Below are 15,036 nucleotides of genomic sequence, written 5' to 3' on the forward strand. Positions count from 1 at the left end.
TATAACATTAATATTAAAAAAGATTAAAATGTGTTTTTTATTCACTTTGTTACTATCCTTCAAACCACTTCAAAGTGTTTTTATATATGTCAGCAATTATTTTTTAACTATAGCACACTTTAAGTAGTATACATTAACATTAAACGTGTTCTACACCATCAATATTTCACCAATAATTCATTTTCACAAAACTTACCTAAAACATTTAGGACTTACATTCACTACTTGCTTTCTACAGTCAATGCATTTGTAAATGTAATATGAAGCAGACACTAAAACAGGACATCTCGTCTTATATACAAACTTGCAATCATGCATGCCTATTGAAATATGCATAGACGTGTATGCACCAGATACCAAATCAAGTGTCTCCATCCAAACCCACACATCAGGGCATTTAAAACACACAGACTTTTTTCTTCTATTTCTGGGCTACTGTGCAATCAGGAAGAGACAATGAAACAGCTTCAAGTTAAACCTAAAAGCTGAAAGTTCTGCGAGTCTTTATTAATATTACTAATTTTGTATTATAAATTAGGGCTGGGCTGATAAGCGATATTATATCAAATCGCAATACACTTTATGCCCATAACAATGATAAGCTCTGGACTTTTTTACTCTACATTGATCTAAGAGCCAATCACACAGCAGAAATGTGCAACAATGGGAATCTAAAAGTGTGTTGATATTAGAGATGAACAGAATTTTCAGACACCGAAAATTTTTCAACAGAAAATATAATATGCCATTTAATGGACCCTCTAAATTTTGTGGCTTTAGTTATTGTTGGGTTACTCTTTAAAATCTGTAAGAATTAACAACTTATATTAAAATATATATCGTTATCGTTCAATTTGGTATCGAGATTGCATTTATGCCATTTCGCCCAGTCCTATTATAAATATATTTTATTAGTATTATAATTATCAGTACTAATATTGGTTTTTAATTTTAAACATTAACAACACTTATAAAAAAAAAAAAACACCTGTTGAAAATAAATTATATAAAAACGTTATTATAAATAGTTTTAATTTTGTAAATGTAATATAAAGCGGACGCTAAAAACGTGACATCTCTTCTTTGAACCATTTACAAACTTGCAATCATGCATGCCTATATTGAAATATGCATAGAAGTGCATGCACTCATGCGTATATTCAAAATCAAGTGTCTCTATCCAGAACATAAACGCACACATCAAGACATTTAAAACAAACAGAACATTTTTTCTTCTATTTCTGAAAGCACTGGCTGCTGTGCAGTCAGGAAGAGACAATGAAACGGCTTCAACCCAGAAGCTGAAAGCTCTGCGAGTCTATTAATTGTACTAATTTTGTATTTTAATTTAGGGCTGAGCCAATAAGCGATATTATATTAAATCGCGATACTATGTCGTTAACAATGATAAGCTCTGGACTTTTTTACTCTACATTGCTCTAAGAGTCAATCCCACAGCAGAAATGTGCAACAATGGGAGTCTGAAAGTGTGTTGATGATAGAAATGTACAAAATTTTGGGACACCAAAAAGTTTTCGGCAGAAAATATGTTATGGCATTCAATGGACCCTAAAATTTTCGTGGCTTCAGTCATTGTTGGGGTTTTATTTTAAATCTGTAAGCATTAACAACTTATATTGAAATATATATTGTTATCATTCAATTTGGAAAATAATTATCGAGTTTGCATTTTTGCCATATCGCTCAAACCTATTATAAATATATTTTTATTTTAATTATAATCATCAGTATTATGATATATTAATAATTGTTTTTAATTTTAAACATTACCAACATCATTTTAAATAATCACCTGTTGAAAATAATTTATGCAAACAAAAACATTAATATAAATAGTATTACTTTTGTAAATGTAATATGAAGCAGACACTAAAAACTGGACATTTTGCCTTTGAACCATATACAAATATTCACTTTTACATGCAATCATACATGCCTAATAAAATGTGCATAGATGTGCATGCACTCATGCGTAGATTCCAAATCAAGTGTCTTCTAAGGCTGGGCCGTTAAACGATATTATATTGAATCATGATAAAAATTTATGTCAATAACATTGATAAGCTCTGGACTTTTTTTACTCTACATTGATCTAAGAGCCAATCACACAGCAGAAATGTGCAACGATGGGAATCTTAAAAAGGCTGTTAATATTAGAGATGTGCCAAATTTTCGAACATCGAAAATTTATCAGATGGGAATGTTATGCCATCTAACTGACCCTCTAATTTCCGTGGCTTCAGTCATTGTTGGAGCATTGACAACTTACAGTATATCAAAATATATATATTTATAGTTCAATTTGGAATAAAAATAATTATTGAGATCGCCCAGCCCTATTATAAATATATTTTATTAGTATTATAATTATCAGTATTAATATTTGTTTTTAATTTTAAACATTAACAACACCACCAAACACACAAAAAAAATCACCTGCTGAAAATAAATATGCACATAAAAACATTAATATAAACTGTATTAGTTTTGTAAATGTAATATGAAGCGGACACTAAAAACAGGACATTTTGTCTTTGAACCATATACAAATATTCACTTTTACATGCAATAATGCATGCCTATTGAAATTTGCATAGACATGTATGCACTCATGTGTAGCTTCCAAATCAAGTGTCTCCTGTCTGGCTTTAGTCGTTGTTGGGATACTCTTAAAAATATAGAAGCATTAACAACTTACAGTGTATCGAAATATATATGGTTATAGTTCAATTTGGAATAAAAAAAAAATTATCGAGATTGCATTTTTACCCGACTGCCAAGGCCTATTGTAAATATATTTTTATTAGTATTATAATTATCAGTATTAATATTTGTTTTTATTTTTAAACATTAAAAACACTAACAAACACAATTTTTTTTAAAAATCACCCGCTGAAAATAAATATATGCAAATAAAAACGTTATTATAATTATTTATTATAATAATAAGTATTAATTTTGTAAAATGTAATATGAAGCACAAAAAAAAAAAAACAGGACATCTCGTTTTTGAACCATACAAACATTCACTTTTACATGCAATCCTTAAATGCATGCCTATTGAAATATGCATAGACGTGTATGCACTCATGTGTAGATTCCAAATCAAGTGTCTCTATCTGGAACACAAACCCACACATCAAGACATTTAAAACACACAGACTCTTCCTTCTATTTCTGGAAGCATGGGCTACCGTGCACTCAGAAAGAGACAATGAAACAGCTTCAACCCAAAAGCTGAAAGCTCTACGAGTCTTTAAAGTTTTGGAGAAAGTGTCACACCTCTGGTCCAGGGGGACGGCGAGCACGAAACACTGAGAACGCGGCAGATGCAACACCTCCCAAGCTGAAGGGTTTCAACAAAAACAGCAGGTAGAGTGCTGTCGACTGGCAGCAAGTGAAAATTCCCTCCCTGTTTCCTCTGAGAGAGCTACACGCCGCAATTACCCCCTCAGAGAAACAGTAAGAGAGCTAGGAAAGCCAGACACGGCAGGCGAGCACCAGAGATTTTATGTATTTCTCTAATCTTTCTTGCTCTTGTAATGCTCTTTACAGTAATGGCTTGTTTAGTACATCTATTGATAGATGAAACGCTGCAAACTCTGCATAGTCATCATAAATAACAACACAGCAGCTTGCAGAAGAGGGAGAACGAGAGAGATAGAGAGAGAGAGAGTCGCTCCTGCAGGTTTTCGGCTCTGCGTATATGAGCACGCTGGATGCTCGCGCTTGCCCTCAGGAGCTGGCCGGTTTTTATGTACGATTCTCAGAGCATTCGACATGGGAATTTTTGGAGTAAACCTATTTCGGTCCGGGCCAACATTATCAGTTACAGGCATTTTTTTTTTCCTTCCTCTGATTTTCCACTCAATGGACTGTGTTTTCTACTCAATGAATCAAGGCAGAGAAAAACCCGAAAGAGAGCAACAAGAAAGAAAGAAAGAAAGAGAGGGAAATAGCTGCTGTTTATTAGATACACAGATCAAGATCTTCAGGGAGGATTGTTTGTTCTAAGCGTTCCTCCTACTGTGGCTTGGATTCGTAAGCCACATGTACAGTAATTATGAATGAATAGCATTACTTTCTACAAGGAAATATTAAACCACAGAGGATCAAGTATTATATTGTGTGTTGAACATTATTATAACAAATATTACAATAAATTAGTCACATACAGTATTAAGTAATAAAGTTATTTTTAAAATTAGGGGAAAATATGTATAGACCTATTGATGTTATATATTGCAAATAAATCTAGCAATTTTAACTAATTAATAACAAGTTACACTGATTTGTTGACCTAATTTTCCCCTTCAAAAGTTTTTATTTATTTATTTTTTGGTTATTTGTTTTAAATAAATGTAAAGATTGGCTTTAAAAATAATAATAATAATAATAAATAAATAAATAAAAATAAAAATAAAACACATCAGAGGAGAATTTAAAAGGAACAAGAGTGATTACAAATGAAATTAAGGGAGTATTCAATTAAGAAAAAATATTAAATATTAATTATTAAACCCTACACTATAAAAAGTGGTTATTTAAAGTGAGAAAATCATTTGCCTTAAAAGAAACAAGTTCACTTTACAAAAAAAAAAAAAAAAAAAATGCAAGTAAACCTTGCATTGTCTCTTGGAACTCTAAACTTGACTTAATTTTTTAAATTATGCAAACTGTTTTCATTTTTTTTTAATGAAAGTAAACTAATCACTTTTTCCGATACATATTTATTATACTTGTTTTTCTTTTCTTCTTTTTTTTTTTGTTTTTTGTACCTAGCAAAATGACAGTAACTAAAACAAATCTGCTCTTCCAGACTCCAGTGTGTCTTCTAAATCAAATACAGGCCAGATTTTAAAAACTTAATGAAGCACCAAATGTGTAATATTGTAATAATTACAGTAATCATTTGAAAACATGTGCTAAAATAGTCTGACACTGTAAAAAAGAACTAGCTGATTCTTAAAAAAGTAAGTACAATAAGCATAATTATAAAAATTAAGTCAACTTAACTATTCTAAGTTACAACAGGTTTACTTTATTTTTGTAAAGTCAATTTGTTGCTTTTAAGGCAATTAGTTTACTCGCTTTAAGTAACTAACCACTTTTTACAGTGTATGCACTGAATTTACAAATTTTTAAAGTCTTTAAACCTGTAAATTCTTCCCTAACTTGTCTAGACAATAATAATAATAATAATAATAATAATAATAATAATAATAATAATAATAATAACAACAACAACAACAACAACAACAACAACAACACACTCTTAAAATATATGGGTTAATAAATATGGGTGCAATATGGACTAAACCAGGGGTGTCCAAACTTGGGCCTGGAGGGCCGGCGTCCTGCAGATTTTAGCTCCAACTTGCCTCAACACACACAATGTTTCTAGGAAACCTGGTAAGAGCTTGATTAGCTAGCCCAGGTGCGTCTGATTAGAGCTGAGACTAAACTTTGCAGGACAATGGCCCACCAGGATGGAGTTTGGGCACCCCTGGACTAAACCAACTGCTGGTTTAACTAAATTAATAGGACCAAATTTAACCCAATGTTTGCATTTTTGGCTTAAATAACCCAGCATTTCTTAGAATGCATTGTTTAAATGTGTGTGCTACACAATCAAACTAGAATTATATAAACTATAAGGAATAAGAAAAAAACAACACATGCAACTTTTGTTTGCTAAATGTGTGTAACTGTTCATGTTGTGTGGGTGTGTTCATGCATTTTGGCAAACGCACACCATACATGCACACTACGCAGTGAGTATTTTTTATTTGATCTAAACTTTGCATGACTACAGTATTGATTGTACTGTATTTGTATACAATACTGACTAAATATAAAATAATAATAATAATATAAAATAATAATAATAATAATAATAATAATAATAATAATTTAACATGTTTAAAATACAGTGCTCATAAATGAGTGAACCCCATTTTAAATTTTTTATCCATTTCTCAGTGGATGCAAGTCATATATGTTGGTGCATTTGAACAAAACAGAATTAATAAATGGATATTTTTATTAAAACAACATTTTAGTCACCAAATATATTTAGAAATAGAAAGATAATGCATTTAAACTCGTGCTAAATATTAGGAAAACTATACAATTTAGTTTCTCTTGAATTTTTCTATTTTTAAAATTTGTTTATTGAATATTTTTATAAATTTGGGTATGCTAATTTTGTATTTTTGTTAGATTTGTTCCAGATTTGGCTTCAGTACTGACTAATCCTATGTATATGCACAAATATTAAATTGCAAAGCTTCAGAAAATATGAAACTTCATTGTGGTCATGTCATTGGCCCATGAACATTTCCTGCTTATTATCAAACCATTTCATATCAGTAACAAGAGGTAATTCAATCATTACTTACTTAATGTTAAAACAGCTATCATAACATTATCAATGTGTGGCTCTTTTTGGGATTCTCAGAGGCTATTCGAGATTAAAAACAGGAAATATGTTGGGACCATTGTTTTCGTTTAGATCCCATAAAATGGTCTACATAAAGTCTTCTTAAATAAGTCCAAGCAAAAATATCAGTTTGCTCTTCCAACATTTTTTTAAATTCACAATTTTACTATAACAAACAAATCAGAACAAAATAAAAGCACTTTCAAATGGCAACCCACAAACAAAAAGACATACAATCTAATTTAATGTATACGTATTCACAGTGTGTTTGATCAGATCCTGCCATACAAAGTTCTGTTAAGGGTTACATATCAAAGATGGAAAATCTTTTGAGGGGGGAGAAATCAAAACATTTTTATCTAAACACAATCTGATTAAAATTCATGATGCTAAAACAACGAATTAAAGTGAACTTGGTTTGTTTGCGGACATCATTTGTCATCAGATGCAATAAAAAGAAGCCAAATGCTTATCACGGACCACTGTAGTACATTCAAACCCAGAAGAAAAAGCCCTGCATTATGGACTCTAACTAGATGAGAATTAATACTCTTTGAATAATTTAGCATGTGCTTCTGTTCATCAGGGCTTTGGGGATATCGAACACGCTTAAATCAGGCCTTTGTTTTCTGCTTTTTGTTTTAGTGAGAGGTGACACATTGATACAGTGGGTGACAATCCATCTCTCCCTCCGTCTCTCGCTCTCTTTGTGTCCTCCAGCGCAGAATTAAAAGCTCTAATTCACAGTGACACCAAAGGTAGATCAGGTCTAATCCGGCGCTTTAAAACCTAACAACCCTCAAAACTTTATAAATTTTGCATTAGGGGATGTTCAGCCCCGTCCATTTCAATCTCGCTCACTCCCTTTCTCTTTCAGAGCCGGATGGCATTGTTGTTGTTAAGTGCTGTTTCGGTGACAGCCGGCACACATCAGTCAGAAAATGACTAGCGAGCTGGATCCAAGGGGCCGGATGGTGATCAGGTCACAGCAGTGGGACCTGTTCTCCCGTCCCCGGAGATGACCTGGCCGCCGAGTCCAACAGATAACAGCCAAGTTCAGTCACTTGAAGTAATCCTTTAGTGACTAAAATGACTGGAATGACAAAATAGGAGAACGTGATTTACACTTTCCGACATCAATAAAAGCGGATATCCAGGGTGTTCTACTGAAGAGACAGAAGTGGAAAAAGGCTTGGAAAAAAAAGTGCCTCGCTTCTGCTGAAGGGGAGACGAGTGAACACCGGATGGAAAGGCAGAGAGCGTGAAAACGGCATCTTTTATTGTGTTGGGAACAGCGTAATCTTTCAGTCTCTCTAACAGGATTTGGTCACCTGATATCAGTGGCTCTGTTAATTAGTTTAACATTTATAGAGGCAACATGGGAGCCATAATGGAGCCACTGTTTAAACAAGCAGTATCATATTTTGACACAAAGTGCTGTTAAAGTCAGTGTAAAACAATAATAATATTTTGAAAGATGTACGTACAAACATTTGATTTATTTTTATATACATTTTAAGATTGGCTAAATAAAATCAAACTGAACTAGGAAAAACCTTTAACTAATCCGCACTTAAAACAATATTGCCTACAATAATTTATCACCAACAGTCAAACTATGCATATACCTATTCATTGTCTTATACGTATTACTGTTAACATTGCCGATTGTTTATTGTTTAGGTTTTTTTGGGGGGGGAGTATGTTGCTGTATTTTGCACAATCATTATATTTTGCACTGTCTGTATTTTGCACTGTCTGGAGGCAGCATCTAAGCTTTTCACTCATCATAGTACACGTGCTGCTGATGGTGCAACAATAAGTGATTTGATTTGATTTAATAAGTGATTTAAAATGTAAATTAATAGTATAAAATAAGACAAAATTTTAGGCAATTAACTGTGTACATTGAATTTACAAATATTTGGGGTTTCTAAAACTGTAAATTCTTGCAAAACTTATCTATATCTATCAATTTGGCATATTAATAATTGCAGAAAAAGCATTTACAAGGCATTAGTTACTTCCTGAACCCCCTACAACCCAAGAGTGGTTGGAAACTGTATACGACATTTATGTTATGTAAAAAAAAAACTTAATTTCCCTTCGCCTTCAAATTTTTTTTTTTTTAAATATCTGGACCAATTGGACTGAATATGGTTACTCTATCCAGATTTTGTAAAAGCATTAAATAATTGCTACTTGCCCAGCAGGCACAGGACGTCAACATGACGTCAGATTGACGTTGTACCCGAACATCATTTGGAAGTTACATTTTGTTTGGAAATAAAAATAATGTTGACGTCGGAATGTCCAATGTCCAGCCTAAAAATCAACATCTAATGATGTTACAGCTTGACGTTGTGTGGACGTTACCACTAAAATGTCTATCAGATGTTAGATTTTGGTTGCCGTATATACCTGATGAACAAATGTCAGTATTTGACGTCAATATGACCTCAGTTTAAAATGTTGGCTTGACGTTGATTTGGTCACTTTTTAACACAACCTAAAAATCATTGCAAATATTAACATAATTTGACTTAATAACGCTGTTCTTAGATGCTGGCTAGACATTGAATTTTAGTCACCTGACATCATGACCTAAACCTAAAGTAATATTAAAGTGTTATGATGTTGTGTGCCTGCTGGGTGGTTTTAATCTGCAAGGTACGCATTTTCTAATTTGATAACCAGTAAGCTTGTAAGTCTCCTGTTCAGACACCAAAGAAAAATTTAATATTATTAAATACAGAGTTTGACTATTAGGTGTATATTTGATCCTGCCAGAATTGATTTGTTGTTGTTATTTTTGTTTAAATAATTAGTTTATTGTTATTGTTATTATTTACTTTATTTATTTTGTTTACATTGCGTTTTGATACTTTCTATAATTTATAATAAGTGAAATGATTGGCATTAGTTATGTTTCCATCCACCTATTTTTATGTGCATTTTGGATATGCGCATAAAAAAACAGTTGATTGAAACGCCACTATGTTCATAAGTTTTAAAAATGCACATAAAAAAAATGTATGCACATAACGGAGTTGGAAAAACTTTTTATTCGATAAGATTTTCATAAACTACGATGGAAACCCTTTAATGAACAAATTCTAGTATGCACATTAAAAAAAAAGTCATGTGATTTTGTTATAAGGGATCATGTGATGATTAAACTGTGTGTGAATGGACAAACTAGCAGGCTGAGCACATTGTAGTTGTTCTGGTCATTCTAAAACGCCTTAACCGTTTCAGTATTAGTTACTATCATTATTAGTATTATACTATTAGTATTAGTATTATCATTACACAGGATTATTAATGACCTCCAGAATAGTCAAGAGTGTCTGTGCTCCGCATCTCAAACCTTCAACTGCCACCACGCATTCATTGCATGTCAGCATTTTCTTCTGAGGCGCAAGTAATCCATTACATGAAGAAAATATTTCTACAGCTTCTTCTACTGCAGCAAATTTTGTTTTTGCTGTTGATATTTGGTGCCAGTTAATCAGGAAGTGACCATTTTGTTCGCTTTGACAAACAGAATGGAAACGCTGCTTTATTCTCAAGTTTTTTAAGCAATGCTCCTGTTTTGCGCATAAATTTTATTAGCATCTTTGGATGGAAACATACAGTAGCTAGTGAAAAATGTATCCTCTTTTAAGCTGAAATATTGCACTGTATATGCTGCTACACTAAATTAAAAAATAATCAAAACTTATCCAAATATTACTATTACACTCCAAAAATTTTATATTTCAACTCAATTATGTGTGTAATAAGAACTAAACCAACAGCTGGGTTAATTCATAAAGTGATAGGAGCACATTTTACACAATGTTTGCATTTTGGGCTTAAATAACCCAGCATTTCTTAGAGTGTATTGTTCAAATGTGTGTGCTATACAATCAAACTAAAATGACACAAACTATAAGAATTGCTCAAAAAAAAAAAAAACACACATGCAACTCACTGAGGAAAGCATGTCCAATTTATAGTTTTGTTTGCCAAATATATGTGTAACTCTGTTAGTGACGTGTGGGCGTGTTTATGCATCTTGGCAAACGATTACCATATGATAAACGTGCACACTATGCAGTGACAAACACTAGATGTCTGCCAATGTCATGACTCACGATGAAACACACATCACTTGCATTCCCATGCATTCAGAACAATTATGAAACGGTGAGTGATTCTGAGACAATGACACTATGTGCATGAAACATCTGGTCCAGGCGTGACACATCGTATCACAACAAACAGGAAACAGACGGCTTCAGTCATCTACATAGTGGAGGTTGGGGCTAGTCTTTCCATATTTTACTCTTTATTGGGGTGGGATTTATTTTGAAGGTCATTTTTTTTAAAGCTTAAATTCCTCATTGCTTCTGATTTAATGCAATTATTAATGAGATAGTGGCATGATGGCTCAGTGGTTATCACTGTCGCCTCACAGCAAGAAGGTCGCTGGTTTGAGTCCTCACTGGGCCAGTTGGCAATTCTGTAAGGAGTAGGGCTGGGCGAAAAAAAATTGGTATCAATATTTATTGACCGACCACCATTGTCAATATTGCTAAAATAAAGATTTGGTATGTAGTTTCGATCTGAAGCGCTATAGTTTTATTTAAATGTGGCTGCTTAGCGTTCACCTTGAAAGCAGTGCCAATACGCTAAGGGTATAAGTTTGTCATTTCCAATGGAGGTGCGCAACTTGCACGAGCGACGCACACTTGTTGTGCAAGCGGTACGCTTGTGAACTGCGCGCAGTTTCTAGACGCACCTAGTTTAAAACATCTGGGGCCTCATGTATCAACGCTGCGTACGCACAAAAACTTTGCGTACGCCAGGTTTCACGCTCAGAATCGCTCACGTTTGGATTTACTAACAATGAACTGAACGTGGGAATGTGCGCAGCTTCACGGCAGCTTTCTGGCAGGCGTACGCACATTTTTTGTGCGTGTCTGTTTTATTTCCATTGGCGACTCCTAGAGGCAGTTGTGTTAAATTCCTCTCTACAAAGTGTCTGAGCCTTGCAATGGCAGCTGTATGAGACAGGTTCAGCAGGTATATAAGGTTTCCATACCATACAGTTGACCAGCTAAACATTAAAGCACAATTTGCAGCAGTCGCCTGTTTTCCCAATGTAATCTGAGCGATCTACTGCACGCACATTGCTATAAAGACACTATCTGAAGATGAATTTGCATGCGTGAATCAGAAACATTTCCATTCAATAAATGTGCAAATAAAATATGATGCTTATTGATATGAACTTATTGATGATTCCTACTTGTCTTTCTCGTGATAAATAGTTGGCAAAATCTGATATGTAGCGGGGGAAAAAACAAGAAAGAGTTTATCAGACGCTGGATTCGAGCCGAGTTCATGCTCGAACGTGTAAATTTATGATCACATGCGTCTTACGAGTAGCGCCACTGAGACTGTTAAGCGTCCTGCAACATTTTACAGATATAAACCACACTATTTCTTTTGTTAATGCACTCAGTGCGATGTTCAGACCCAACTGTGTTGACCGCATCAGCTAAACTCTCCCACTCTATTTTTTTCTTTTGTTGTTAATTCCGGAGAACAAACTTGCAAATAACACCGTTTTTCTCCGGTCTACCTCCAAAAGCAGCACCTCCAATTCACATTCTGTTCAAAGTTTCTCTTTTTGCTTGCTTTTGCCATTGCTTTTTCGTTGGGTTTTGCCATTAGCATAGTCATTAGCATATTCATACGGGGAGGAGGCAGGGAGGAGTTTTGTGCTCGTGCATGTTGCGCTCAGTTTCACGTTCATTCGGATGTACAAAAGAATATGCGTGAGATTCGGTGTACGCAGTGTTTCATACATCTGAATTTTTTTCTGCTTACGCACATTTACAGCTTTGTGCGTACGCAATGTTTTAGTAAGATTTCCACGCAAGTCTTCGTACATGAGGCCCCTGAACTTTTTTGAATGTCGCAAGCGCACCTCCATTAATACAAGTATATAACCGATCTGGTTAACACTTTGTATGGAATAAACACATTTTAGTAAAAGCAGACTAATTACCTCAGACAAACAGTGCGTCCAAACACTGCAGTGCTTTTACTTTTTTCCATAAACTTGCATCGGAGCTGCAGCAATGGGTTATCTATTTACTATCCTCTGAGAAAATGCTTGATGGTCATTAAGTTATGTAAGATCCCAGGGGAGCGCGAGCACAAAGTCAATTGTAAATGGTCAAGTTATCCACATGCACGTGTTAGTCACTTCAGGTCAGAATAACAGCACATGCGAAAATGAGTGTCGTATAGCAGCACTGAGAAGATTATAAAAAAAATGTCGCCAGAGTGGCTTTTTGGTTTCTTTTCTTGTGCATCCCAGCCACCAACCCTCTTATCTGAAATATATTTAGCATAGTGGGTATTGTAGTCATTCAACTTCACGATTTGTAATGTTGCAGTACAGTATGTATTTGAATAATGATGGCTGGTTCCTTTACTTGCAAGCTCAGATTCGATTATTATGATTTGTGCTGTTGACATAGTTTGAGGTTTCCTGTATCATTGTTTTTCACACCTTAAAGTTTGCTTTGATTGTTTAGTATTTGCACTTTACCATTGCACACACTTTGTAACATTTTATCTATCAAGTTTAAGAGTCTCTTTTATACTTATGTTTATGTTATTATAAAGAGATCAGATATTTTGTTTACATATTTTTGTTTTTGACTATTAAAACTGTTGGTCTTATTAATGTTGGTAAATTAAAATAAAGTGGTTAAATAAATAAAAAATCCTAATATTTCTAAATGTATTTTTAAAAATATATTAAATAATTATCAATATCGAATTATACGAAACATGATAATGTGATAATTTTTGTAATATTTCCCAGCACTAGTGTGGAGTGTTCATGTTCTCGCAGTGTTTCCGTGGGTTTCCTCTGGGTGCTCTCGTTTCCCCCAAAGTCCAAAGACATGCGCTATAGGTGAATTGAATAAACTAAATCGGCTGTAGTGTATGAGTGTGTGTGAACACGAGAGAATATGGGTGTTTCGCAGTACTGGGTTGTGGCTGGAAGGGCATCAACTGTGTATGCTTGAATAGTTGGTGGTTCATTTCACTGTGGCAACCTCTGAAATGGAGACTAAAGATTATAATTTTGCGTTGAGTGATTGGAGTGACACATGGCCCATGCCTTGCTCATAGTTATGCATTTATACTTCTGCACGCTGTTTGTGCTGCTCTGCAATAACACTTCCAAAATGTTAGCTGGCAGTGAGGTTATTTTCCTGTTTCGAGTTTCTTCGCTGGTGTTTTGTTTTTTCTGATCGCTACACACACCTAATGTACAAGTGGCTCAAACTTGCTCATTCTAAAGGCGGGAGCTAGCGAAAGAGCAACAACTTTATTCATAAGGTTAACACAAAATAAACGTTTTCATCTGGAGCTCCACAGGACTCCACAATTGTAAACACTCGCTCCAACGGGTTTGTGTGGCTCTTGGTCCCGCCCACACTCTTCAGCGCTACTAAGATGACCAATCACAGAGTTTGTGTTACGTGTCAATGCGTTGTGTACAGTTACATTTTTGAGAGGTGCACGCCAGCGTCGGCGACAGCCAAAGCAAGGGCTATACGACCATGCGCAGGCTGTTCCGGAGCATACGCATGCGCTTCATGCAAAAGTATAAATCAGCCTTAAGTCAAGGGTAAATGAATGAATGGATGAAATATTGTGACACAACATCAGAAACAGACGGCTTCAGTCACTATATAGAAGAGGTCAGGGCTAGTCGTCACATATTTTACTCTTTATCGGTGTGGGATTCTGTTGTTTTTAAGCTTAAATTGTTAAATATTTCTGATTTGATGCAATTATAAGATTGTGACACTTCTTCCCTCAAAATGAAGAACTTTATTTCAGTCTTCATTTTATTTACTTATTAATCACTGTCTGCAGAACATTGTGGAGTACTGAAAATCAAACCTCATCCGGCGGTAGAAGAAAATGTTGTTTATCCCCGAGAAAGAATGAATTTCCATAATGTTTCAAATGACACTTATCACTTGCGTTGCGAGAATCTGATGCAACAATTTAACAGAAAGCCTGAAATTACTTTCACCATAAAAGACCGAAATACGCAGTCCTTAAATTGAATTATAGGTTCATTTCGAACGGCCTCCCCAGAGCATCAGACGGTGGCAAAAATTACTAGCCATAATTTGAAAATATTTAGAGGCTTTAAATGAATTGTTTTTTATGCATGACTTTACCCGCAGCCAAAGATGGAGAGAAAAAAAAAAGATGTAGTTCCTTACACAGTATGTTCATTTAAGTGAAAATATTGAGGTCAAAATCTCTGCAGACTGCAGTTTGCGGAGCAAGATGAAACAGCGCTCCCCTGACGATAAAAGGTGGAAACTATGATAAATAAAATATTATGGAGATGGCCCTCTAATATTGCATTGTCACAATCAATTTCCTATTACCCTTCTCAATTTTGATATGGAGTGCATTATTTGCTGCTGAAATTCACTTTATAAAGCCAGAGACTCCAGTTTACATATAAACTGCTC

The 15,036-nt window shown here is 34.4% G+C and overlaps 1 protein-coding gene across 25 annotated transcripts in view; it reads right to left on the reverse strand.

The window, feature by feature from the left end:
* Positions 1–15,036, reverse strand: part of LOC147834572 (uncharacterized) — a 274,792-nt gene that overhangs the window by 247,119 nt on the left and 12,637 nt on the right. The window lies entirely within an intron of this gene.

This window comes from Danio rerio, chromosome 12 (genome assembly GCF_052040795.2).
Source record: "Danio rerio strain M-AB ecotype USA chromosome 12, GRCz13ab, whole genome shotgun sequence".
Taxonomy (NCBI): Eukaryota; Metazoa; Chordata; class Actinopteri; order Cypriniformes; family Danionidae; genus Danio; species Danio rerio.